The 27,329-nt window shown below is 43.0% G+C and overlaps 1 protein-coding gene across 2 annotated transcripts in view; it reads left to right on the top strand.

Annotated features, from left to right (window-relative positions):
* Positions 1 to 1,134: 1,134 nt before the first annotated feature.
* LOC128705227 (uncharacterized) overlaps positions 1,135 to 27,329 on the top strand; it is a 194,881-nt gene continuing 168,686 nt past the window's right edge. Inside the window, exon 1 of one of the 2 annotated variants that reach the window (XM_070102046.1) lies at positions 1,135 to 1,999. The gene's annotated coding sequence lies outside the window, so the exon portion shown is untranslated. The remainder of the gene's footprint in view (positions 2,000 to 27,329) is intronic. The other variant, XM_070102047.1, reaches the window with a different exon arrangement.

Here is a 27,329-nt window from a genome sequence, read left to right as displayed (position 1 = left end):
ACAACACTGTGTAGGGTGACATAGTGAACAGCAAGGTACCCACAACACTGTGTAGGTGACACGGTGAATAGCAAGGTACCCACAACACTGTGTACGGTGACACAGTGAACAGCAAGGTACCTACAACACTGTGTACGGTGACACAGTGAACAGCAAGGTACCCACAACACTGTGTAGGGTGACATAGTGAACAGCAAGGTACCCACAACACTGTGTAGGTGACAAAGTGAACAGCAAGGTACCCACAACACTGTGTAGGGTGACAGTGAACAGCAAGGTACCCACAACACTGTGTTGGTGACACAGTGAACAGCAAGGTACCCACAACACTGTGTACGGTGACACAGTGAACAGCAAGGTACCCACAACACTGTGTACGGTGACACAGTGAACAGCAAGGTACCCACAACACTGTGTACGGTGACACAGTGAACAGCAAGGTACCCACAACACTGTGTAGGTGACACAGTGAACAGCAAGGTACCCACAACACTGTGTACGGTGACACAGTGAACAGCAAGGTACCCACAACACTGTGTACGGTGACACAGTGAACAGCAAGGTACCCACGACACTGTGTACGGTGACACAGTGAACAGCAAGGTACCCACAACACTGTGTAGGTGACACAGTGAACAGCAAGGTACCCACAACACTGTGTACAGTGACACAGTGAACAGCAAGGTACCCACAACACTGTGTACGGTGACGCAGTGAACAGCAAGGTACCCACAACACTGTGTACGGTGACACAGTGAACAGCAAGGTACCCACAACACTGTGTAGGGTGACACAGTGAACAGCAAGGTACCCACAACACTGTGTAGGGTGACATAGTGAACAGCAAGGTACCCACAACACTGTGTAGGGTGACACAGTGAACAGCAAGGTACCCACAACACTGTGTACGGTGACATAGTGAACAGCAAGGTACCCACAACACTGCGTCGGGTGACACAGTGAACAGCAAGGTACCCACAACACTGTGTACGGTGACACAGTGAACAGCAAGGTACCCACACACTGTGTAGGGTGACACAGTGAACAGCAAGGTACCCACAACACTGTGTACGGTGACACAGTGAACAGCAAGGTAACCACAACACCGTGTACGGTGACACAGTGAACAGCAAGGTACCCACAACACTGTGTAGGGTGACACAGTGAACAGCAAGGTACCCACAACACTGTGTACGGTGACACAGTGAACAGCAAGGTAACCACAACACCGTGTACGGTGACACAGTGAACAGCAAGGTACCCACAACACTGTGTAGGGTGACATAATGAACAGCAAGGTACCCACACACTGTGTAGGATGACACAGTGAACAGCAAGGTACCCACAACACTGTGTAGGATGACACAGTGAACAGCAAGTTACCCACACACTGTGTAGGTGACACAGTGAACAGCAAGGTACCCACAACACTGTGTAGGTGACACAGGGAACAGCAAGGTACCCACAACACTGTGTACGGTGACACAGTGAACAGCAAGGTACCCACAACACTGTGTAGGTGACACAGTGAACAGCAAGGTACCCACAACACTGTGTACGGTGACATAGTGAACAGCAAGGTACCCACACACTGTGTACGGTGACACAGTGAACAGCAAGGTACCCACAACACTGTGTACGGTGACATAGTGAACAGCAAGGTACCCACACACTGTGTAGGGTGACATAGTGAACAGCAAGGTACCCACACACTGTGTAGGGTGACATAGTGAACAGCAAGGTACCCACACACTGTGTAGGGTGACATAGTGAACAGCAAGGTACCCACACACTGTGTAGGGTGACATAGTGAACAGCAAGGTACCCACAACACTGTGTAGGGTGACACAGTGAACAGCAAGGTACCCACAACACTGTGTACGGTGACACAGTGAACAGCAAGGTACCCACAACACTGTGTACGGTGACACAGTGAACAACAAACTACTTGTTAAGAAACAATAAGCAGCAATATCCCACTGCTCGGATACTCAACATGGTAAGACATTAAATTTTAAACATAATTATTTTCTAAATTGATGCTAGTCATTTCAGGAAAAATCTGTCCTGGTCATATGTGAATTAAATACTTGCAAGTCTTTTCCTTAGTAATTACCAGAAATAAAATCTGCCATCATGAGTAAGTTTATTCAGGTATACACAAATACAGTTACAGAGATTATCATACATAGCATCATATATGTATAGTACCCAGGATAACACAAAAAAAGTCAGACACCGTGACCTACTTCCATTGGGGTCCTTTTACCTTATTATTATAATGTATAGGTGATAATATCTTATTATTATTCTATAAAGGAGAAAAGTGCATCAGATAACGTTAGAAAGCATCATTAAGTCATCAATAGTGTTAGGCAGTGGGTTTATGTATAGCTAGTTAGTTTAATATGTTTATTATGCACCCCATACCCATCCTGTGGGCGGTAGTCAAAAGATTACAGAGGTACATAATTGGTCCAGGGACTGGACTCCAAAGTTTTGATAGCTGAGCAAGTTACAGAGGTAATGAACTCACAATTTACAAAGGTAATGAACTCACAATTTACAAAGGCAATGAACTCCAGGTAGGTCTGGTCACAATCATGACAAGTTACAAAGGTATAGCTATAAGACGAAACTAACTACCCCAAGTATAGCTAAATATTTTATTAGTTAGACTTAAATTATGTTAACCGTTTTCTATACCAAAGGATAAATAGACTTGGATAATACTCAAGGGTACATACACCCAAATGTTCATGTCTCTTAAGGGGCACGTAAGTTCCCTCGTGTTCTAATAGCATGTTCATCTTTTCCCTATAATCTACCTTGTCCATAATTATCGTATTTGCTTTGTCTGTTTCGTAAGGTGAAGTCTAGGATCTTCCCTTAATTCATGGTATAACTTAACAAATCTTTGATTCTTAGACCTCTACAACACAACTGTTATTGCAACCCCGGAATGGGTCACAATGTATATAATGTATATTATCTGTTCATTTTATTATTATTATTATCACACTGGCCGATTCCCACCAAGGCAGGGTGGCCCGAAAAAGAAAAACTTTCACCATCATTCACTCCATCACTGTCTTGCCAGAAGGGTGCTTTACACCACAGTTTTTAAACTGCAACATTAACACCCCTCCTTCAGAGTGCAGGCACTGTACTTCCCATCTCCAGGACTCAAATCAGGCCTGCCGGTTTCCATGAACCCCTTCATAAATGTTACTTTGCTCACACTCCAACAGCACATCAAGTATTAAAAACCATTTGTCTCCATTCACTGCTATCAAACACGCTCACGCATGCCTGCTGGAAGTCCAAGCCCCTCGCACACAAAACCATCTTTACCCCCTCCCTCCAACCTTTCCTAGGCCGACCCCTACTCCGCCTTCCTTCCACTACAGACTGATACACTCTTGAAGTCACTCTGATTCGCTCCATTCTTTCTACATGTCAGAACCACCTCAACAGCCCTTCCACAGCCCTCTGGACAACAGTTTTGGTAATCCCGCACCTCCTCCTAACTTCCAAACTACGAATTCTCTGCATTATATTCACACCACACATTGCCCTCAGACATGACACCTCCACTGCCTCCAGCCTTCTCCTCGCTGCAACATTCATCACCCATGCTTCACACCCATATAAGAGCGTTGGTAAAACAATACTCTCATACATTCCCCTCTTTGCCTCCAAGGACAAAGTTCTTTGTCTCCACAGACTCCTAAGTGCACCACTCACCCTTTTCCCCTCATCAATTCTATGATTCACCTCATCTTTCATAGACCCATCCGCTGACATGTCCACTCCCAAATATCTGAATACATTCACCTCCTCCATACTCTCTCCCTCCAATCTGATATCCAATCTTTCATCACCTAATCTTTTTGTTATCCTCATAACCTTACTCTTTCCTGTATTCACTTTTAATTTTCTTCTTTTGCACACCCTACCAAATTCATCCACCAATCTCTGCAACTTCTCTTCAGAATCTCCCAAGAGCATGGTGTCATCAGCAAAGAGCAACTGTGACAACTCCCAATTTATGTGTGATTCTTTATCTTTTAACTCCACGCATCTTGACAAGACCCTCGCATTTACTTCTCTTACAACCCCATCTATAAATATATTAAACAACCACGGTGACTTTACACATCCTTGTCTAAGGCCTACTTTTACTGGGAAATAATCTCCCTCTTTCCTACATACTCTAACTTGAGCCTCACTATCCTCGTAAAAACTCTTCACTGCTTTCAGTAACCTACCTCCTACACCATACACCTGCAACATCTGCCACATTGCCCCCCTGTCCACCCTGTCATACGCCTTTTCCAAATCCATAAATGCCACAAAGACCTCTTTAGCCTTATCTAAATACTGTTCACTTATATGTTTCACTGTAAACACCTGGTCCACACACCCCCTACCTTTCCTAAAGCCTCCTTGTTCATCTGCTATCCTATTCTCCATCTTACTCTTAATTCTTTCAATAATAACTCTACCATACACTTTACCAGGTACACTCAACAGACTTATCCCCCTATAATTTTTGCACTCTCTTTTGTCCCCTTTGCCTTTATACAAAGGAACTATGCAAATCCAGTCATTCCTGGAGTGGAACCACAGTCGATGGCCTCCACTCCAAACCAACAGATACAGATACTAATGCCGGAAAAAAAATCCCCCCCCAGTACCAACAATACCACCAGTCCGATGACATTCTTCTTTGCAAATATACAGGGTCTAAAGCCAGCAACAAACAACAAAATGCCTTTCATCCATGGACTGCTTGCAGAGGCAAAGGCAATGTTCGCGGCTTTCACTGAGACCCACATAAAGGATCACTTGGACAATGAAATATGGATCCCAGGTTACAACCTATACAGATGTGACAGAGTGAACAGGCAAAAGGGGGGGGGTTGGCCTGTACATTGCAGAGTCACTTGTTTGCACAGAACTGCTAAATGCCTCAAATGATGTAGTGGAAGTTTTAGCAGTAAAGGTCGAGAACCAAAACCTAGCCATTGTGGTAGTCTACAAGCCTCCGGATGCAACATCCCATCAATTCCAGGAACAGCTGTTAAAAATTGACCACTGTCTGGAAAATCTTCCAGCTCCTGCACCCAACATCTTGCTCCTGGGGGATTTCAACTTAAGGCACCTAAAATGGAGGAATATAGCAAATAATATTGTTGCAGTAATAATACCAGGAGGCAGCTCTGATGAAAACTCACACTCACACGAGCTTTTAAATCTCTGCACAAAATTCAATTTAAACCAGCAAATAATAGAGCCTACTAGACTAGAGAATACACTAGACCTCATCTTCACTAACAATGATGATCTGATAAGAAATGTCACCATATCAAAAACAATATACTCAGATCACAACATAATTGAGGTTCAGACATGTATGCATGGAGCCCCAGACCGACATAATGAGACTAGTCACGAGGTAGCATTCACCAAATTCAACTTCAATAACAAAAACACAAAGTGGGACCAAGTAAACCAAGTCCTAACCGATATAAGCTGGGAAAATATACTAAGCAACACAGACCCCAACGTATGCCTAGAACAGATTAACTTGGTGGCACTCGATGTATGCACAAGGCTTATTCCTCTAAGAAAAAGGAGGAGTAGATGTAAAATAGAAAGAGACAGGCGCTCCCTTTACAGGCGACGGAAAAGAATAACAGAGCGGCTAAAAGAGGTCAATATATCTGAAATGCGTAAGGAGACACTGGTCAGAGAAATAGCAAGCATCGAACTCAAGCTAAAGGAATCTTATAGGAGTCAGGAATCGTGGGAAGAACTAAAAGCCATAAATGAAATCGAAAGAAACCCAAAGTATTTCTTCTCCTATGCCAAATCAAAGTCGAGAACAACATCCAGTATTGGGCCCCTACTTAAACAAGATGGGTCCTACACAGATGACAGCAAGGAAATGAGTGAGCTACTCAAGTCCCAATATGACTCAGTTTTTAGCAAGCCGCTAACCAGACTGAGAGTCGAAGATCAAAACGAATTTTTTATGAGAAAGCCACAAAATTTGGTTAACACAAGCCTATCTGATGTTATCCTGACGCCAAATGACTTCGAACAGGCGATAAATGACATGCCCATGCACTCTGCCCCAGGGCCAGACTCATGGAACTCCGTGTTCATCAAGAACTGCAAGAAGCCCCTATCACGAGCCTTTTCCATCCTATGGAGAGGGAGCATGGACACGGGGGTCGTCCCACAGTTACTAAAAACAACAGACATAGTCCCACTCCACAAAGGGGGCAGTAAAGCAACAGCAAAGAACTACAGACCGATAGCACTAACATCCCATATCATAAAAATCTTTGAAAGGGTCCTAAGAAGCAAGATCACCACCCATCTAGAAACCCACCAGTTACACAACCCAGGGCAACATGGGTTTAGAACAGGTCGCTCCTGTCTGTCTCAACTATTGGATCACTACGACAAGGTCCTAAATGCACTAGAAGATAAAAAGAATGCAGATGTAATATATACAGACTTTGCAAAAGCCTTCGACAAGTGTGACCATGGCGTAATAGCGCACAAAATGCGTGCTAAAGGGATAACAGGAAAAGTCGGTCGATGGATCTATAATTTCCTCACTAACAGAACACAGAGAGTAGTCGTCAACAGAGTAAAGTCCGAGGCAGCTACGGTGAAAAGCTCTGTTCCACAAGGCACAGTACTCGCTCCCATCTTGTTCCTCATCCTCATATCCGACATAGACAAGGATGTCAGCCACAGCACTGTGTCTTCCTTTGCAGATGACACCCGAATCTGCACGACAGTGTCTTCCATTGCAGACACTGCAAGGCTCCAGGCGGACATCAACCGAATCTTTCAGTGGGCTGCAGAAAACAATATGAAGTTCAACGATGAGAAATTTCAATTACTCAGATATGGTAAACACGAGGAAATTAAATCTTCATCAGAGTATAAAACAAATTCTGGGCACAAAATAGAGCGAAACACCAACGTCAAAGACCTGGGAGTGATCATGTCGGAGGATCTCACCTTCAAGGACCATAACATTGTATCAATCGCATCTGCTAGAAAAATGACAGGATGGATAATGAGAACCTTCGAAACTAGGGAGGCCAAGCCCATGATGACACTCTTCAGGTCACTTGTTCTATCTAGGCTGGAATATTGCTGCACACTAACAGCACCTTTCAAGGCAGGTGAAATTGCTGACCTAGAAAATGTACAGAGAACCTTCACGGTGCGCATAACGGAGACAAAGCACCTCAATTACTGGGAGCGCTTGAGGTTCCTGAACCTGTATTCCCTGGAACGCAGGCGAGAGAGATACATGATTATATACACCTAGAAAATCCTAGAGGGACTAGTACCGAACTTGCACACGAAAATCACTCACTACGAAAGCAAAAGACTTGGCAGACGATGCAACATCCCCGCAATGAAAAGCAGGGGTGTCACTAGCACGTTAATAGACCATACAATAAGTGTCAGGGGCCCGAGACTGTTCAATTGCCTCCCAGCATACATAAGGGGGATTACCAACAGACCCCTGGCAGTCTTCAACCTGGCACTGGACAAGCACCTAAAGTCGGTTCCTGATCAGCCGGGCTGTGGCTCATATGTTTTTTTGCGTGCAGCCAGCAGCAACAGAATGGTTGATCAGGTTCTGATCCACCAGGAGGCCTGGTCACAGACTGGGCCGCGGGGGCGTTGAACCCCGGAACTCTCTCCAGGTAAACTCCAGGTAATGGTCTCTGCCAATCCGTAGGTACCTTATCTTCTTCCATACATTTATTAAATAATTGCACCAACCACTCCAAAACTATATCCCCACCTGCTTTTAACATTTCTATCTTTATCCCATCAATCCCGGCTGCCTTACCCCCTTTCATTTTACCTACTGCCTCACAAACTTCCCCCACACTCACAACTGGCTCTTCCTCACTCCTACAAGATGTTATTCCTCCTTGCCCTATACACGAAATTACAGCTTCCCTATCTTCATCAACATTTAACAATTCCTCAAAATATTCCCTCCATCTTCCCAATACCTCTAACTCTCCATTTAATAACTCTCCTCTCCTATTTTTAACTGACAAATCCATTTGTTCTCTAGGCTTCCTTAACTTGTTAATCTCACTCCAAAACTTTTTCTTATTTTCAACAAAATTTGTTGATAACATCTCGCCCACTCTCCCATTTGCTCTCTTTTTACATTGCTTCACCACTCTCTTAACCTCTCTCTTTTTCTCCATATACTCTTTTCTCCTTGCATCACTTATGCTTTGTAAAAACTTCTCATATTTACCTGGAGTTTACCTGGAGAGAGTTCCGGGGGTCAACGCCCCCGCGGCCCGGTCTGAGACCAGGCCTCCTGGTGGATCAGAGCCTGACTTTTTCTAACTTTTTCTCCCTTACTTCTCTCTTTACATCTTCATTCCACCAATCGCTCCTCTTCCCTCCTGCACCCACTTTCCTGTAACCACAAACTTCTGCTGAACACTCTAACACTATATTTTTAAGCCTACCCCATACATCTTCGACCCCATTGCCTATGCTCTCATTAGCCCATCTATCCTCCAATAGCTATTTATATCTTACCCTAAATGCCTCCTCTTTTAGTTTATAAACCTTCAGCCGGGCTGTGGCTCGTACGTTGGTTTGCGTGCAGCCAGCAGCAACAGCCTGGTTGATCAGGCGCTGATCCACCAGGAGGCCTGGTCACAGACCGGGCCGCGGGGGCGTTGACCCCCGAAACTCTCTCCAGGTAAACTCCAGGTAAACGTACCTCTCTCTTCCCTGATGCTTCTATTCTCCTTGTATCCTATCTACCTTTTACTCTCAGTGTAGCTACAACTAGAAAGTGATCTGATATATCTGTGGCCCCACTATAACATGTACATCCTGAAGTCTACTCAACAATCTTTTATCTACCAATACATAATCCAACAAACTACTGTCATTTCGCCCTACATCATATCTTGTATACTTATTTATCCTCTTTTTCTTAAAATATGTATTACCTATAACTAAACCCCTTTCTATACAAAGTTCAATCAAAGGGCTCCCATTATCATTTACACCTGGCACCCCAAACTTACCTACCACACCCTCTCTCCTACTTTAGCATTCAGGTCCCCTACCACAATTACTCTCTCACTTGGTTCAAAGGCTCCTATACATTCACTTAACATCTCCCAAAATCTCTCTCTCTCCTCTACATTCCTCTCTTCTCCAGGTGCATACACGCTTATTATGACCTACTTTTTGCATCCAACATTTACTTTAATCCACGTAATTCTTGAATTTACACATTCATATTCTCTTTTCTCCTTCCATAACTGATCCTTCAACATTACTGCTACCCCTTCCTTTGCTCTAACTCTCTCAGATACTCCAGATTTAATCCCATTTATTCCCCCTCACTGAAAATCCCCTACCCCCTTTAGCTTTGTTTTGCTTAGGGCCAGGACATCCAACTTCTTTTCATTCATAACGTCAGGAATCATCTGTTTCTTGTCATCTGTTTCTGTCATCTGTTCATATAATTTGATATTGCTTATATTTGCAATATATTGCTTTATATTATTGCAATATATTGCTTTATATTATTATTTGACTTAATTATATTATTAGGTAGGATGTAACATTTATATATTATTCAGTGCTCATAGTTCGAGTGTTAAGTAGCTGACAGCATTGTCTAACTATTGCTCTGCTTGTTTCCCTGCCGGCTTCTCTGTAGTTGCAGGGCAGCAGCAGTCCACGGAGAGTCTCGTGATCAGGGGGTGATCACACCTCACCAGGAGTGAAAGTCGACCTGGCCTGCGCTGACGGATTGTTGGTTTCATGTGCCTTCCAACAACATGGCTTCTCCAGCTCTCCCTTGCTGGGCCTTGTTGGAAGATCGTCTCTGTTGCTTTCTTGTTATTGGTTCTGTGTAACTCTGTTCACAGAACATAGTCTAAACTTAGTGATTTTTGACATTGTACTGAGGTTTTGTGTCTCATAGACACTCTGAGCAACTCAGGTCCTGAGCTGTAGCTTCTGACCTAATTTGTACTGGTATCCGTGTACTGTCACAGTCGGGGATATTTCTAATGCTGAACTTAGATTCAGTAGTATGGGAGTTTTGTGACTTTTGTGGAGGATCTGCAGATGGTCCCTACTTAGTGTTGTTATATTATCTCCTTGTTCCTGATTCTGTGTTGCTGTTGCTTGTTATATTGCTGTTCGGCTTAACAGTCGTTTTATTGTTCAAGCAAGCTGTTCTGATTGCCAGGTTGGTCAAGAAGTTAGTTTATGTGAGGACTTTTAGTCAGTCACTGGTTAAGTCTAGTCGAGTCTTTAGACATAGCGAACTACTTAGTGCACTTACACACATACACACAAACTTATACATATTTGTATTATGTTATTAAATGCTAACAATGTACCAGACGGTACTTAAAAACCGTAAAGGTGTGATATGTGCCGTCAGCACAATACTACTGTACACGAGAGAAGTGTAGGAACTTGTATCCTATATTATATTCAATTGACTACTATAATTTACTTTGATATTATACGCCTAGACGACTTTATTGTTATTAATAAACTTGTTAAATTTTAATTTCTTTAGTTAGTAGCCTACCAGTTGTAATCCTGAAGAACAATTGAATCTTACTAAATTCTAATGGATAATTAGACCAGCATACTAACTACTTGTTACAAAAACCCAGTAACAGGCTTCATGCTAGAAGGGCAGTTCTTTCTAGTATTCACTGGAGATCTCTATCATTATTAGATATCGCATTTTTTGTAACAACTGTCATCAAAGATTTATTAAGTTATACCATGAATTGAGGAAAGATCCTAGACTTCACCTTACGAAGCAGACAAAGCAAATACGATAATTATGGACAAGGTAGATTAAAGGGAAAAGATGAACATGTTATTAGAAGATGGGGGAACTTACCCAGGGCAAGATTACCACATAGGCAAACTAGGCATTTGCCTAGGGCCCCGCACATTTGGGGGCCCCATGGTCCAAGGGGTTCAGGGGCTCATCCAAGACTGTGCACATGGTGCAAGTGCAAAGGGGTCCCTACCTAAAAAGTTCAAGTGTTTGGAGAGTAAAATTGATTTTCAAAAATTAATCAAAACAAAAATAAATAATGAAATAAAATAAAATAAAAATAAATAAACCTAACCATAGATGGCAACACTCAACACGCCTTTGTTTACATCAGAACAGCTGTGTTTTCCCGCTAATGGGTGAGTATGGGAGATTCCTCTACAATTTTCTGTAGTAATTACACGTTATCTAGACTTGTACTGTGACAAATTAACTGAAGTGTTGTTGATAGACATTGATGTGTATGGATAAATGTTTGTTTTCGCCTCTAAATGTTAAGGGAGGTACCTGGTAGGGTTACTTGACCAGTAAAGACGCATTGACCAGTAAAGACGCATGGACCAGTAAAGACGCATTTTTGGTAAAAATACTATAAGGAAAACCCTAAAAACGCAAACTGATTTCTGTTTGTAGGTTTTAAAAGCACTTTGTCCTGTCTTTAAATCTTTGTAATTTCAATAACAGATCTCAATTGATTGATGTTCTACATCACTTCCGTCGCAAATGCTTAGTTTTCAAGTTGCGACGGAAGTGATGTAGAACATCAATTAATTTACTACATATTTCCCCAGAAACACATAAGCCACATCAGAAAATCGTTGGTTGGGTGAAACTGAAAATTGTCCCTGCATTCTTTAATTCTCATGTCCTTATCTATGGTGGTAGGCCATATATCATGCAAAACATAATGATTAGTTTAGTTATGAAAATGGCAATGTAAATACCATTGTGCATTGTTCTTGGACTCAGTATGATTTCTGTTTAAGTAAATTGGAGATCAAGGAGGATGAATTAGTAAAATATTCGTAGCCCAAATCACTAACCTAATCTATGGTAAAAGTTCTGTATATGACTCCTTTCTGGTAATGTTTTGAATTTTTAGATGCGCAGCCAGAGGAAAGGGGGCTACAAGGGCCATATCCCCCCAATTGACAGAAAAAAAAATTAATAATAATTAAAAAAATAATAATAATTGATAATGAAAAATTTGTATTTGCATGATTACAGACAGTGATACATCCTCATTATGGCATCTCGTGAACGTGATGTTGGACGTTCTTATGTGAGTGGGTCACAGAAAAGAAAGAAGAAAATTCAAGAAGAACAGAAAAAGAAAGATGTAGGAAGCTGCAGAAAGATCACAGACATGCTCACGAAAACAGTTTCTGATGTTACCAGTACAGTTGAATCTGCAGATACGTCAGATCATACAGGAAGCCCTCCCTCCATTATTTCTCAGCCAGCATCTACTTCTTTTGTGTCTCCTCTCTGTCTCAACGGACATTTCATCCACAGGATTTGTCTTAAAAGATCCTGCCTTATGGCTATATGTAATCCCAGATTCTCTACGTAATGCTTTCATTGCAGAAAACTTCAGTCAAACTCTGAACATTGACTTTAGGAAATCAGCAAGGATTTATGATGATGGAAGTCGTCGTTGTTTAAAGTCATCTATGTTTTATAGGAAGCTTGCAAATTCAGAAACTGTGAAAAGCTCATGGATGGTATACTCTGAAAGCTCAGGAAAAGTGTACTGTTCAGCATGCAAGCTATTTTCTACCAAAGAAAATACCTTCACACAGTGGTTCAATGACTGGAAAAATTCCAAGCGTTTCGAGGAACATGAAAACAGCACCACTCACAGGAGATGCATTTTAGCCAGAGTATTTCGTGCACAGAAAAAAGGCTTATTGGATTCTCATTTGGGAAATCAAACTGAAAAAGAGTGCACTTGTTGGAGAAAAGTTCTAGAAAGAGTTGTTGCTGTTGTAAAATTCTTAGCTCTAAGAGGACTTGCTTTCCGTGGAGAAAATGAGATTTTTGGTTCGGAAAACAATGGCAATTTCCTAGGGATCATAGAACTGTTAGCACAGTTCGATCCATTCTTAGTAAATCATGTGTCACGCCTTGGGAATGCAGGAAGAGGCACTGTATCTTACATGTCATCTACTATATGCAATGAATTTATTGAACTGATGACTAGGAAGGTCCTCAATAACATCATAGCAGCTGTGAAAACTGCAAAATACTTTGCAATAAGTGTAGATTCAACACCAGATATTTCACATACAGATCAATTGACATTCATTGTTCGCTTTGTCGACTCCAGTGGTAAGCCTGTAGACCGCTTTATAAAATTCATTCCTCTTTCAGGCCATGATGGAGAAACAATGATGAATGTAGTACTGGATACTCTGCTTGAACATGATCTCTCTATTATGGATTGCCGTGGCCAGAGCTACGACAATGCAAGTAACATGTCGGGTAAATATAATGGATTGCAAGCCCGTATCAAGCAAATCAACCCACTTGCTGAATATGTGCCCTGCTCAGCACATTCTCTTAATCTTGTTGGGTCATGTGCTGCGGAGTGTTGTGTCGCTGCAGTTTCATTTTTTGGACTTTTACAAGCACTCTTTAATTTTTTCTCTGCTTCAACGCATCGGTGGAATATACTCAAGTCAACCATTCATGGAGATGTCATCAAATCATTATCAACAACAAGGTGGTCAGCGCAGCATGATGCAACACATGCTTTGAAAGACAGCTTTGCTGAAATACGTTCTGCTTTGATCCAAATAGCAGAGGATGAAGACCAGACAGCAACTACAAGAAGCGAAGCAGCCAGCTTAGCATAATTAGCCTTACTCTGTGTGCTTTGGGACTGCATACTGGAATGGTTAAATGCCACGACCAAGACACTTCAGAAAATTGAAATTGAAATGGCTACTTGTGCTAACCTCTATGCAGGCTTAGTGGAACTTGTAAGCTCATTTCGCAATGATGAAGCTTTTGAAATGTTTGAAGAGAAAGCTAAACTGCTGGTGAAAGACTACAGTTACCGGGCTGATCATCAGCGGTCAAGGAAGAGGAAACGCAATTTTGAAGAGCCAGACAATGAAATTGTGTTGCTACCAAGGCAGAAATGTAAGACAGCTACATACTTCGTCATTCTGGATTCACTGATTACAGAATTGGTGAAAAGAAAAGAAATCTACCAGAATTTCAATGGCAAGTTTGGATTTCTGTTCAAAATTACTACTATGCCAGATGCAGAATTGAGAGAAGCTGCATTAAAGTTGCAACAACACCTTTCAGCAGATGTTCAGGACACATTTGTTGAAGAAATAGTTCATTTTTTCTGGGTATATGAATCAGATTAAAGCTCCACCTGAAAAATGTTCGCTTTCAGCTGCTTTGAAACATTTAAGAAATGCAGGTATCTCAGAAACCTTCCCTAATGTTGACATAGTGTATCGCCTTTACCTAACACTTCCAGCTACTAACTGTGGAGGAGAACGTTCATTTTCTGTTTTGAAAAGAGTGAAAAATCAGCTCCGTTCAACAATGAGCCAAGACAAATTGTGTAACCTAACCTTGTTGACCATTGAGTCTGATCTAACAAGAAATATTGATTTTCAGAATATAATTGATGATTTTGCCAATATGAAATCCAGAAAAAAGTTTATTTAAGAAGTGCCTGTGAATATAAACAATTCTTTACTTTCTTGAGTTTATATGATTTGATAGTCTTATGCATGATGCAATGATAACAATAATGGTCAGTGATTTATAAAGGGAATAATAGTGCTGTAGTGGTTATGCTGAATATAATAGGTACATGATGTCACTACTTTAATAGCCTAATCTAGTAATACTATGCTGTCTTGAGTTTATTCTCTTTAAAATGCGTGATTTAACAAGGCTGTTGGTAAATGGTTTTGGTTGTCTTGATGTACTTTCCCTATTAAATTTAATCTAAATAGCCAGAATGTATTTAATTAGACCTTAAACAGGCTCACACCGACCCTCCCCCCTTCCACACCCCCAAGCTGGAAGGGGTCGCTTTGCTTACCCGTAACTCAAAGGGGCCCCACCAATCTGAATAGCCTAGGGCCCGGAGACTTCTTAATCCGGCCCTGAACTTACCTGTCTCTTAAACTATACTGACCAAGTGTTGTGTGATTGTTCACACACAGGATATTTGTACCCAGAGCTTCATGTACCTCAGCATATATATGTACCGAACATTAACATTAATCACTATTTTAGGAATTAAAAGTATTCTTTGATGGTGTATAGGTGACATGCAGTCCTAATGACTAAATGAGGAGACGATAAGACTTAATCTCATTAACCAGCCAAGCAGATTAGTCAACGTAACGTGATTACCAAACTGGGGACCAAAGCTACGTTGTTTGACATGCCTAAAACTAGTCCAGGTGAATACAGAAAATAAATATACTGACACGCAATATCATACACAGTACCATACAGACACATGCAAAGTAATGGAGAAGATTATCAGAAGAAGAGTGGTGAAGCACCTAGATAGGAATGAGCTTATCAACGACAGCCAGCATGGGTTCAGGAACGGAAAATCATGTCACACACCTACTGGAGTTCTATGACAGGGTGACAGAAGTAAGACAAGAGAGAGAGGGGTGGGTAGATTGCATTTTCTTGGACTGTAAGAAAGCGTTTGACATAGTTCCACACATGAGATTAGTGAAAAAGCTGGAGGACCACGGAGGGATAACAGGGAAGGCACTACAGTGGATCAGGGAATACCTGTCAGGAAGACACGGTGCGTGGTGAGGTGTCAGAGTTGGCACCTGTAATGAGCAGGGTTCCACAGGGGTCAGTCTTAAGACCGGTGTTGTGTCTGGTATTTGTGAATGACATGAAGGAAGGAATAGACTCCGAAATGTCCCTGTCTGCAGATGATGTAAAGTTGATGAGAAGAATTCAATTGGATGACTTACAAAGGGATCTGGAGAGGTTGCAGACATGGTCCAGCAACTGGCTCCTGGAGTTCAACCCCATCAAATGCAAAGTCATGAAGACTGGGGAAGGGCAAAGAAGACTGCACATGGAGTACAGTCTAAGGGGCCAGGGACTTCAAACCTCACTCAACGAAAAGGATCTAGGGGTGAGCATAACACCGGGCACATCTCCGGAGGCGCACATCAACCAAATAACTGCTGCAGCATATGGGCGCCTAGCAAACCTAAGAACAGCATTCCGACATCTTAATAAGGACTCGTTCAGGACCCTGTACACTGTGTACGTCAGGCCCATATTGGAGTATGCAGCACCAGTTTGGAACCCACACCTTGCTAAGAATGTAAGGAGGCTAGAGAAAGTGCAAAGATTTGAAACAAGACTAGTCCCGGAGCTAAGGGGTATGTCCTACGGGGAAAGATTAAGGGATATCGACCTGACGACACTGGAGGACAGGACTGATAGGGGGGATATGATAAAGACTTGTAAAATACTGAGAGGAATCGACAAGGTGGACAGAGACAGGATGTTCCATGGCGTAATAGCGCACAAAATGCGTGCTAAAGGAATAACAGGAAAAGTCGGTCGATGGATCTATAATTTCCTCACTAACAGAACACAGAGAGTAGTCGTCAACAGAGTAAAGTCCGAGGCAGCTACGGTGAAAAGCTCTGTTCCACAAGGCACAGTACTCGCTCCCATCTTGTTCCTCATCCTTATATCCGACATAGACAAGGATGTCAGCCACAGCACCGTGTCTTCCTTTGCAGATGACACCCGAATCTGCATGACAGTGTCTTCCATTGCAGACACTGCAAAGCTCCAGGCAGACATCAACCAAATCTTTCAGTGGGCTGCAGAAAACAATATGAAGTTCAACGATGAGAAATTTCAATTACTCAGATATGGTAAACATGAGGAAATTAAATCTTCATCAGAGTACAAAACAAATTCTGGCCACAAATAGAGCGAAACACCAACGTCAAAGACCTGGGAGTGATCATGTCGGAGGATCTCACCTTCAAGGACCATAACATTGTATCAATCGCATCTGCTAGAAAAATGACAGGATGGATAATGAGAACCTTCAAAACTAGGGAGGCCAAGCCCATGATGACACTCTTCAGGTCACTTGTTCTATCTAGGCTAGAATATTGCTGCACACTAACAGCACCTTTCAAGGCAGGTGAAATTGCCGACCTAGAAAATGTACAGAGAACTTTCACGGCACGCATAATGGAGATAAAACACCTCAATTATTGGGAGCGCTTGAGGTTCCTAAACCTGTATTCCCTGGAACGCAGGAGGGAAAGATACATGATTATATACACCTGGAAAATCCTAGAGGGACTAGTACCGAACTTGCACACGAAAATCACTCACTACGAAAGCAAAAGACTTGGCAGACGATGCACCATCCCCCCAATGAAAAGCAGGGGTGTCACTAGCACGTTAAGAGACCATACAATAAGTGTCAGGGGCCCGAGACTGTTCAACTGCCTCCCAGCACACATAAGGGGGATTACCAACAGACCCCTGGCAGTCTTCAAGCTGGCACTGGACAAGCACCTAAAGTCAGTTCCGGATCAGCCGGGCTGTGGCTCGTACGTTGGTTTGCGTGCAGCCAGCAGCAACAGCCTGGTTGATCAGGCTCTGATCCACCAGGAGGCCTGGTCTCAGACCGGGCCGCGGGGGCGTTGACCCCTGGAACTCTCTCCAGGTAAACTCCAGGATGGGACACAGCAACAAGGGGTCACAGTTGGAATCTGAAGAATCAGACGAATCACAGGGATGTTAGGAAGTATTTTTTCATACACAGAGTTGTCAGGAATTGTAATAGTCTGGGAAGTGATGTAGTAGAGGCAGGATCCATACATAGCTTTAAGAAGAGGTATGATGAAGCTCATGGAGCGGGAAGAGTGACCAAGTAGCGGCCAGTGAAGAGGCAGGGCCAGGAGTTATGTCTCGACCCCTGCAACCACAGCTAGGCGAGTATACACACACACAGTGAAGAGGCGGGGCCAGGAGCTATGACTCGACCCCTGCAACCACAAATAGGTGAGTACGCCACACACACACACACACACACACACACACACACACACACACACACACACACACACACACACACACACACACACGCACGCACGCACAAACAAACATGAAGCATAGAGCAGGGAGAGTGACCCAGTAGCAACCAGTGAAGAGGCAGGGCCAGGAGCTGTGACTCGACCCCTGCAACCACAGCTAGGTGAGTACATAGGGAATCCCTCAGATATACTTACCGTTAAATATTCTGTATAATACTCTGTATGTGAATTATATGTAAAGGAGACAGGGAATGCATCTCCTCCGAGTGCTTCCAGGAGAGCGGAGTAACCAAGTCTCTGCAGAAGGTCTAATCAAAATTATAATGTTTATTTCCTTGTAAAGTTTAAAATGTGTGGTTTACATGTTATAAGATATTAATTACAAAGAAGGTCACTAGCATACCTAGTCCTTTCAGGCAGACTAATATTAATTTTTACTCTAAACTGATAAGATAAGATAAGATTTCGTTCGGACTTTTAACCCCGGAGGGTTAGCCACCCAGGATAACCCAGGAAAGTCAGTGCGTCATCGAGGACTGTCTAACTTATTTCCATTGTGGTCCTTAATCTTGTCCCCCAGGATGCGACCCACACCAGTCGACTAACACCCAGGTACCTATTTGCTGCTAGGTGAACAGGACAACAGGTGTAAGGAAAGGTGTCGAAATGTTTCCACCCGCCGGGAATCGAACCCGGGCCCTCCGTGTGTGAAGCGGGAGCTTTAGCCACCAGGCCACCGGATATGGAGCAGTATATTTGAACATACATTATTACATACATACATAATTATGGTCCAGCAACTGGCTCCTGGAATTCAACCCCATCAAATGCAAAAGAAGAGGCCTGAGCTTGCTACCACCTGCAGCTCATAAGACTGCCATCCCCACGAGCCCCTATGGGGCGGGACAGATGGCAGACCAGAGGCCTAGCTTCTCCCTACGAGCCCCGTGAAGGGCGGGGAATGTGGCTAGGCCTGGGGACAGTTGGTCCCAAAGATGAGGGGTTACTTGTACCTCCTCCCATGGGAGACTTACGTCTCGAGACACTCCCCACATAGGGAGCCAAGGCCGGGTCACCACTACTTGGAAAAGATCCGGGCAGGGAGAATACCGACGAAAAAAAAAATTATATACATACCTAATTAGGCACATTTATAATTAGATTTAAAATAGTTAAGTAGTACAAATACTGTAATAATATTACAAATGGTAAATTTAGTAATGGGATGGATTTATCTTGTTGTGATTGAACATTAAAATATTGTTTCAGACTACGGAACAATGCTCTTCTCCAGACTGAGGGACTGACCACCTCAAAACTTCAAGGGTGATGGACTGATTACATCGTCTTCAAGTCTCTTCTGCTTCTATCAACTTTTCTGTACTCGACTGAAGAAGCCTACTGTGTAGGCGAAACGTTTCGAAATAAAGATACCTAACTGTTGCATATGTGTCTTACCTAACACATCTTGTCGTGATACACTGTTTTTATTAAAGCTCATATACTGGAAGATTATCTTAGGCAAACTTAGGTCTAACTTAAGATTTAAGATTAAGATTTAAGATTAAGCTATTTTAGGAATTTCATGTTTACAGTGATTTGGGTAAATATAAATTAGGAGGGAATTACAGATAACGAGAGTAAGACTATATTGTTTTAGAGGTGTTCATGATGCAATAAGAGAATTGGGTGGTTTTCCTATATAGTTAGCTGATAGTGGGATGTGTTTAATGGTAGTTTTGAAAGTGGTGGTTGAGTCTGCGGTTCTAGAGTTTTAAGGCGGGAGTTTCAGATTTTAGGTCCTTTTATGTACATCGAGTTTTTATAGAGGTTTAGTTGGACACAGGGAATGTCATAGAGATTTTTGTGTCTGGTATTGTGTCTATGTGTCCTGGAGTTTACCAGGAGAGAGCTCCGGTGTTCAACGCCCCCGCGGCCCGGTCTGTGATCAGAACTCATGGTGGATCAAGGCCTGACCAACCAGGCTGTTACTGCTGGCCGTACGCAATTCAGCTTACGAATCACAGCCCGGCTGGTCAGGTAATGACTTCAGATGTTTGTCCAGTGCCTGCTTGAAAACAACCAGTAAGAGATAAGATCAGAGATAAGACCATAAAACATCAGAGATAAGGTAAGATATAAGATTTTTTTCGGATTTTTAGCCCTGGAGGGTTACCACCCAGGATAACCCAAGCAAGTCAGTGCGTCATCGACGACTGTCTGTCTTATTTCCATTGGGGTCCTCAATCTTGTCCCCCAGGATGCGACCCACAACAGTCGACTGACACCCAGGTATCTATTTGCTGCTAGGTGAACATGACAACAGGTGTAAGGAAAAACGTCGAAATGTTTCCACCACGTCAGGAAGCGAACCCGGGCCCTCCTTGTGTAAAGCGAGAGCTTTAGCCACTAGGCCACTTATGTATGCTGGGAAGCAGTTGAATAGTCTTGTACCCCTAACACTTATTGTGTTGTCTCTTAACGTGCTAGTGGCACCCCTGCTTTTCATTGGGGGGATGTTGCATCGTCTGCCGAGTCTTACGCTTTCGTTGTGAGTGATTTTCGTGTACAAGTTTGGTACTAGTCCCTTTAGGATTTTCCAAGTGTATATAATCATGTAACTCTCACGCCTGCGTTCTAGAGAACTTCAAGTGTTCCCAGCAATTGAGGTGTTTTATCTAACTATGTGTGCCGTGAAGGTTCTCTGTACATTTTCTAGGTCAGCAATTTCACCTGCCTTGAAAGTTGCTGTTAGTGTGCAGCAATATTCCAGCCTTGATAGAACAAGTGACCTGAAGAGTGTCATCATGGGCTTGGCATCCCTAGTTTTGAAGGTTCTCATTATCCATCCTGTCATTTTTCTAGCAGATGCGATTGATACAATGTTATGGTCCTTGAAGGTGAGATCCTCCGACATGATCACTCCCAGGTCTTTGACGTTAGTTTTTTGCTCTGTTGTGTGGTTGGAATTTGTTTTATCCTCCAATGAAATTTTAATTTCCTCACGTTTACCATATCAGTGTAGTTGAAATTTCTCATCATTGAACTTCATATTCTGCAGCCCATTTAAAGATTTGGTTGATGTCTGCCTGGAGCCTTGCAGTGTCTTCAATGGAAGACACTGCCATGCAGATTCAGGTGTCATCTGCAAAGTAAGACACGGTGCTGTGGCTAATATCCCTGTCTGTGTCCGATGTGAGGATGAGGAACAAGATGGGAGTGAGTATTGTGCCTTGTGGAACAGAGCTTTTCACGGTAGCCGTCTCAGACTTTACTCTGTTGACTACTCCTCTTTGTGTTCTATTTGTCAGGAAATTATAGATCCAGCTTTTCCTGTTATTCCTTTAGCACGCATTTTGTGCGCTATTACACCATGGTCACACTTGTCGAAGGCTTTTTGAAAGTCTGTATATATTACATCTGCATTCTTTTTGTCTTCTAGAGCATCCAGGACCTTGTCGTAGTGGTCCAGTAGTTGCGACAGACAGGAGCGACCTGCTCTGAAACCATGCTGTCCTGGGTTATGTAACTGATTTGTATCTAGATGGGTGACGATCTTGCTTCTTAGGACCCTTTCAAAGATTTTTATGATATGGGATGTTAGTGCTATTGGTCTGTAGTTCTTTGCTATTGCTTTACTGCCCCCTCTGTGGAGTGGGGCTATGTCTGTTGTTTTTTGTAACTGTGAGATGACCACAGTGCCCATGCTTCCACTCCATAGGATGTTAAAAGCATGTGATAGGGGCTTAATGCAGTTCTTGATGAACACGGAGTTTCATGAGTCTGGCCCTGGAGCAGAGTACATCGGCATGTCATTTATCGTTGCCTTCACCTGTAAAGGGATCTCCTTTCTCTTTCTAGTTTACATCTCCTCTTCCTTTTTCTTAAAGGAATATGCCTTGAGCATACATCGAGTGCCACAGAGTTAATCTGTTCTAGGCATAGGCTGGGATCTGTGTTGCTTAGTCTATCTTCCCAGCTTATATCATCTAGGACTTGGTTTACTTGGTCTCACTTTATGTTCTTGTTATTGAAGCTGAATTTGGTGAAGGCTCCCTCGTGACTGATCACATTTTATCAGTCTGGGGCTCCACGCATACATGTCTGAACCTCAATTATGTTGTGATCTGAGTATATCGTATTTGATATGGTGACATTTCGTATCAGATCATCATTGATAGTGAAGATGAGGTCCAGTGTGTTCTCTAATCTTGTAGGCTCTATTATTTGTTGGTTTAAGGTGAATTTTGTGCTGAGATTTTAAAGCTCGTGTGTGTGTGTGTGTTTGTGTTCATCTGAGCTGCTTCCTGGTTTCATCTCTGCAACAATATTATTTGCTATATTCCTCCATGTTAGGTGCTTTAAGTTGAAATCCTCCAGGAGCAAGATGTTGGGGGCAGGAGCTGGAAGTTTTTCCAGACAGAGGTCAATTTTCAAAAGCTGTTCCTGGAATTGTTGAGACGTTGCATCTGGAGGCTTGTATACAACTACAATGACCAGATTTTGGTTCACGATCTTTGCTGCTTAAAACTTCAACTACGGATTCGGGTGGATTAAAATGGTTTCGTTGGAAATAAAGCCAAACCGAAAGAACTGTTACAAAAAATATAAATACAACAAATAGTTATAATACAGATAGACAGATCTACTGTTAAGGTGATTATTAGAAAAACGATATAAAGTGATCCAAGAACTGGATTCTTCCAGTTTCTCTAGATTCGGGAGGACTCTAACGGATTTCGCTGGATTAAGGCGAATTCAAACGATTTTTGTGGAAATAAACCTGGATTCGGGCGGATTCAAACGGTTTCGTTGGAAATAAAGCCAAATGGGAAGATCTGTTAAAAAAATATAAATGCATCGGGGAATTATAGACTAGCTAGCTAGCTAGCTGTCCAGTATTGTAAGAGGACCACTACCATGAAGATCTGTGTAGTCTGCAGAAAGGGTAAATGACGAAGACAGGCCTGGATTGCTTGCAATCTGTGTGGTCAATGGTCCCATAGTATATGCAGGGATTTTTAAACTAGTGACCACACTTGACATAAATTCAAATGTTTTTGGGTTTGCCCAAACGAGATACACCTGTATGAGGAAATGACATCCATATTACAAGACAAGAATACCAATAAAACATCCTTGAAAGATATGTCAGCATGGTATGACAGCTGGGAAAAAAGATGGGTGGTAGGGCTGTCTTGGACAGTGCTCCTGAGGGGGCTAGAGTTGCCCTGGAGGACAGTGCTGAGGGCGCTAGTGTTGTTCTGGAGGAAAGTGCTCCTGAGGGTGCTATTGCTGTCCTGGAGGACAGTGCTGAGGGTGCTAGTGTTGTCCTGGAGGATCAAAATGGGATGACGCCTCAGGGAATAGTGTCGACACACTACCAGCAAAACCTGGTGGAAGCACTGATGTCCATACAGAGGTAAAATATATTGAGAAACAGAAAAAAAGCACCAGCAGTGAATGCAGCTACAATGAATTCTAGCAAACAGAAGTACAATCTATGTAAATTCTATGCCTTGGGTATCTGCAGGCACGGTATATCTGGTAAAAGAGGAGGAACATGTACCTTTGACCATCAAAAGAAAATGCCACACCTACATGACAACTTATTTCACCCAGAAATGTGTCACTCATAAATCCATGAAAGAAAATGCTACAATGCATACTGCGGCACATCATCTAAAGGGGACTAGAAGACAGACCAGCCAGACTATGGGAAACAAAAGAGAGGAAACTCAACCTCTCCAGGGACAGAGCTTTTTATGGCCAAAAGGGAAAAAAGACTGGCAAGAAATGACAATAGTCCTACACCACCTGAAAACACTTCTGGAGCGGAGGCACGGACATTGGCCTCTACCCCAGAACAACAGATATTAGAGTCAGTAAATAAAACGCCCCTAAATTCCACCAATACGACATTTGTCTTTGCAAACACACAGGGTCTAAAGCCATCAAAAAACAACAAAATTCCTTACATCAAGGGACTGCTCACGGAGTCAAATGCAATGTTTGCAGCATACACAGAGACCCACATAAAAGATCATTATGACAACGAAATATGGATCTCAGGTTATAACCTATTCTGATGCGACAACTAAACAGGCAACAAGGGGGGGGGGGGGGTTGGCCTGTATGTCACAGAGTCGCTCATTTGCACAGAACTACTAAACACCTCAAATGATGTAGTTGAAGTTTTGGCGGTAAAGATAAAACCCACCTTGTCATTGTGGTAGTACCTGGAGTTTACCTGGAGAGAGTTTCGGGGGTCAACGCCCCCGAGGCCCGGTCTGTGACCAGGCCTCCTGGTGGATCAGCGCCTGATCAACCAGGCTGTTGCTGCTGGCTGCACGCAAACCAACGTACGAGCCACAGCCCGGCTGATCAGGAACTGACTTTAGGTGCTTGTCCAGTGCCAGCTTGAAGGCTGCCAGGGGTCTGTTGGTAATCCCCCTTATGTGTGCTGGGAGGCAGTTGAACAGTCTCGGGCCCCTGACACTTATTGTATGGTCTCTTAACGTGCTAGTGACACCCCTGCTTTTCATTGGGGGGATGGTGCATCGTCTGCCAAGTCTTTTGCTTTCGTAGTGAGTGATTTTCGTGTGCAAGTTCGGTACTAGTCCCTCTAGGATTTTCCAGGTGTATATAATCATGTATCTCTCCCTCCTGCGTTCCAGGGAATACAGGTTTAGAAACCTCAAGCGCTCCCAGTAATTGAGGTGTTTTATCTCCGTTATGCGCGCCGTGAAAGTTCTCTGTACATTTTCTAGGTCGGCAATTTCACCTGCCTTGAAAGGTGCTGTTAGAGTGCAGCAATATTCCAGCCTAGATAGAACAAGTGACCTGAAGAGTGTCATCATGGGCTTGGCCTCCCTAGTTTTGAAGGTTCTCATTATCCATCCTGTCATTTTTCTAGCAGATGCGATTGATACAATGTTATGGTCCTTGAAGGTGAGATCCTCCGACATAATCACTCCCAGGTCTTTGACGTTGGTGTTTCGCTCTATTTTGTGGCCAGAATTTGTTTTGTACTCTGATGAAGATTTAATTTCCTCATGTTTACCATATCTGAGTAATTGAAATTTCTCATCGTTGAACTTCATATTGTTTTCTGCAGCCCACTGAAAGATTTGGTTGATGTCCGCCTGGAGCCTTGCAGTGTCTGCAATGGAAGACACTGTCATGCAGATTCGGGTGTCATCTGCAAAGGAAGACACGGTGCTGTGGCTGACATCCTTGTCTATGTCGGATATGAGGATGAGGAACAAGATGGGAGCTAGTACTGTGCCTTGTGGAACAGAGCTTTTCACCGTAGCTGCCTCGGACTTTACTCTGTTGACGACTACTCTCTGTGTTCTGTTAGTGAGGAAATTATAGATCCATCGACCGACTTTTCCTGTTATTCCTTTAGCGCGCATTTTGTGCGCTATTACGCCATGGTCACACTTGTCGAAGGCTTTTGCAAAGTCTGTATATATTACATCTGCATTCTTTTTGTCTTCTAGTGCATTTAGGACCTTGTCGTAGTGATCCAGTAGCTGAGACAGACAGGAGCGACCTGTTCTAAACCCATGTTGCCCTGGGTTGTGTAACTGATGGGTTTCTAGATGGGTGGTGATCTTGCTTCTTAGGACCCTTTCAAAGATTTTTATGATATGGGATGTTAGTGCTATTGGTCTGTAGTTCTTTGCTGTTGCTTTACTGCCCCCTTTGTGGAGTGGGGCTATGTCTGTTGTTTTTAGTAACTGAGGGACGACCCCCGTGTCCATGCTCCCTCTCCATAGGATGGAAAAGGCTCGTGATAGGGGCTTCTTGCAGTTCTTGATGAACACAGAGTTCCATGAGTCTGGCCCTGGGGCAGAGTGCATGGGCATGTCATTTATCGCCTGTTCGAAGTCATTTGGCGTCAGGATAACATCGGATAGGCTTGTGTTAATCAAATTTTGTGGCTCTCTCATAAAAAAATTCATTTTGATCTTCGACTCTCAGTCTGGTTAGCGGCTTGCTAAAAACTGAGTCATATTGGGACTTGAGTAGCTCACTCATTTCCTTGCTGTCATCTGTGTAGGACCCATCTTGTTTAAGTAGGGGCCCAATACTGGGCGTTGTTCTCGATTTTGATTTGGCATAGGAGAAGAAATACTTTGGGTTTCTTTCGATTTCATTTATAGATTTTAGTTCTTCCCGCGATTCCTGACTCCTAAAGGATTCTTTTAGCTTAAGTTCGATGCTTGCTATTTCTCTGACCAGTGTCTCCCTGCGCATTTCAGATATATTGACCTCTTTTAGCCGCTCTGTTATTCTTTTCTGTCGCCTGTAAAGGGAGCGCCTGTCTCTTTCTATTTTACATCTACTCCTCCTTTTTCTTAGAGGAATAAGCCTTGTGCATACATCGAGTGCCACCGAGTTAATCTGTTCTAGGCATAAGTTTGGGTCTGTGTTGCTTAGTATATCTTCCCAGCTTATATCGGTTAGGACTTGGTTTACTTGGTCCCACTTTATGTTTTTGTTATTGAAGTTGAATTTGGTGAATGCTCCCTCGTGACTAGTCTCATTTTGTCGGTCTGGGGCTCCTCGCATACATGTCTGAACCTCAATTATGTTGTGATCTGAGTATATTGTTTTTGATATGGTGACATTTCTTATCAGATCATCATTGTTAGTGAATATGAGGTCTAGTGTATTCTCCAGTCTAGTAGGCTCTATTATTTGCTGGTTTAAATTGAATTTTGTGCAGAGATTTAAAAGCTCGTGTGAGTGTGAGTTTTCATCAGAGCTGCCTCCTGGTGTTATTACTGCAACAATATTATTTGCTATATTCCTCCATTTTAGGTGCCTTAAGTTGAAATCCCCCAGGAGCAAGATGTTGGGTGCAGGAGCTGGAAGATTTTCCAGACAGTGGTCAATTTTTAACAGCTGTTCCTGGAATTGCTGGGATGTTGCATCCGGAGGCTTGTAGACTACCACAATGACTAGGTTTTGGTTCTCGACCTTTACTGCTAAAACTTCCACTACGTCATTTGAGGCATTAAGCAGTTCTGTGCAAACAAGTGACTCTGCAATGTACAGGCCAACCCCCCCCCTTTTGCCTGTTCACTCTGTCACATCTGTATAGGTTGTAACCTGGGATCCATATTTCATTGTCCAAGTGATCCTTTATGTGGGTCTCAGTGAAAGCCGCGAACATTGCCTTTGCCTCTGCAAGCAGTCCACGGATGAAAGGTATTTTGTTGTTTGTTGCTGGCTTTAGACCCTGTATATTTGCAAAGAAGAATGTTATCGGACTGGTGGTATTGTTGGTACTGGGGGGGGATTTTTTTTCC

Source organism: Cherax quadricarinatus, chromosome 79 (assembly GCF_038502225.1).
Source record: "Cherax quadricarinatus isolate ZL_2023a chromosome 79, ASM3850222v1, whole genome shotgun sequence".
Lineage (NCBI taxonomy): Eukaryota > Metazoa > Arthropoda > Malacostraca > Decapoda > Parastacidae > Cherax > Cherax quadricarinatus.
The sequence above is the reverse complement of the archived record's forward strand: the minus strand, read 5'-3'. Positions and strand labels throughout refer to the sequence as shown.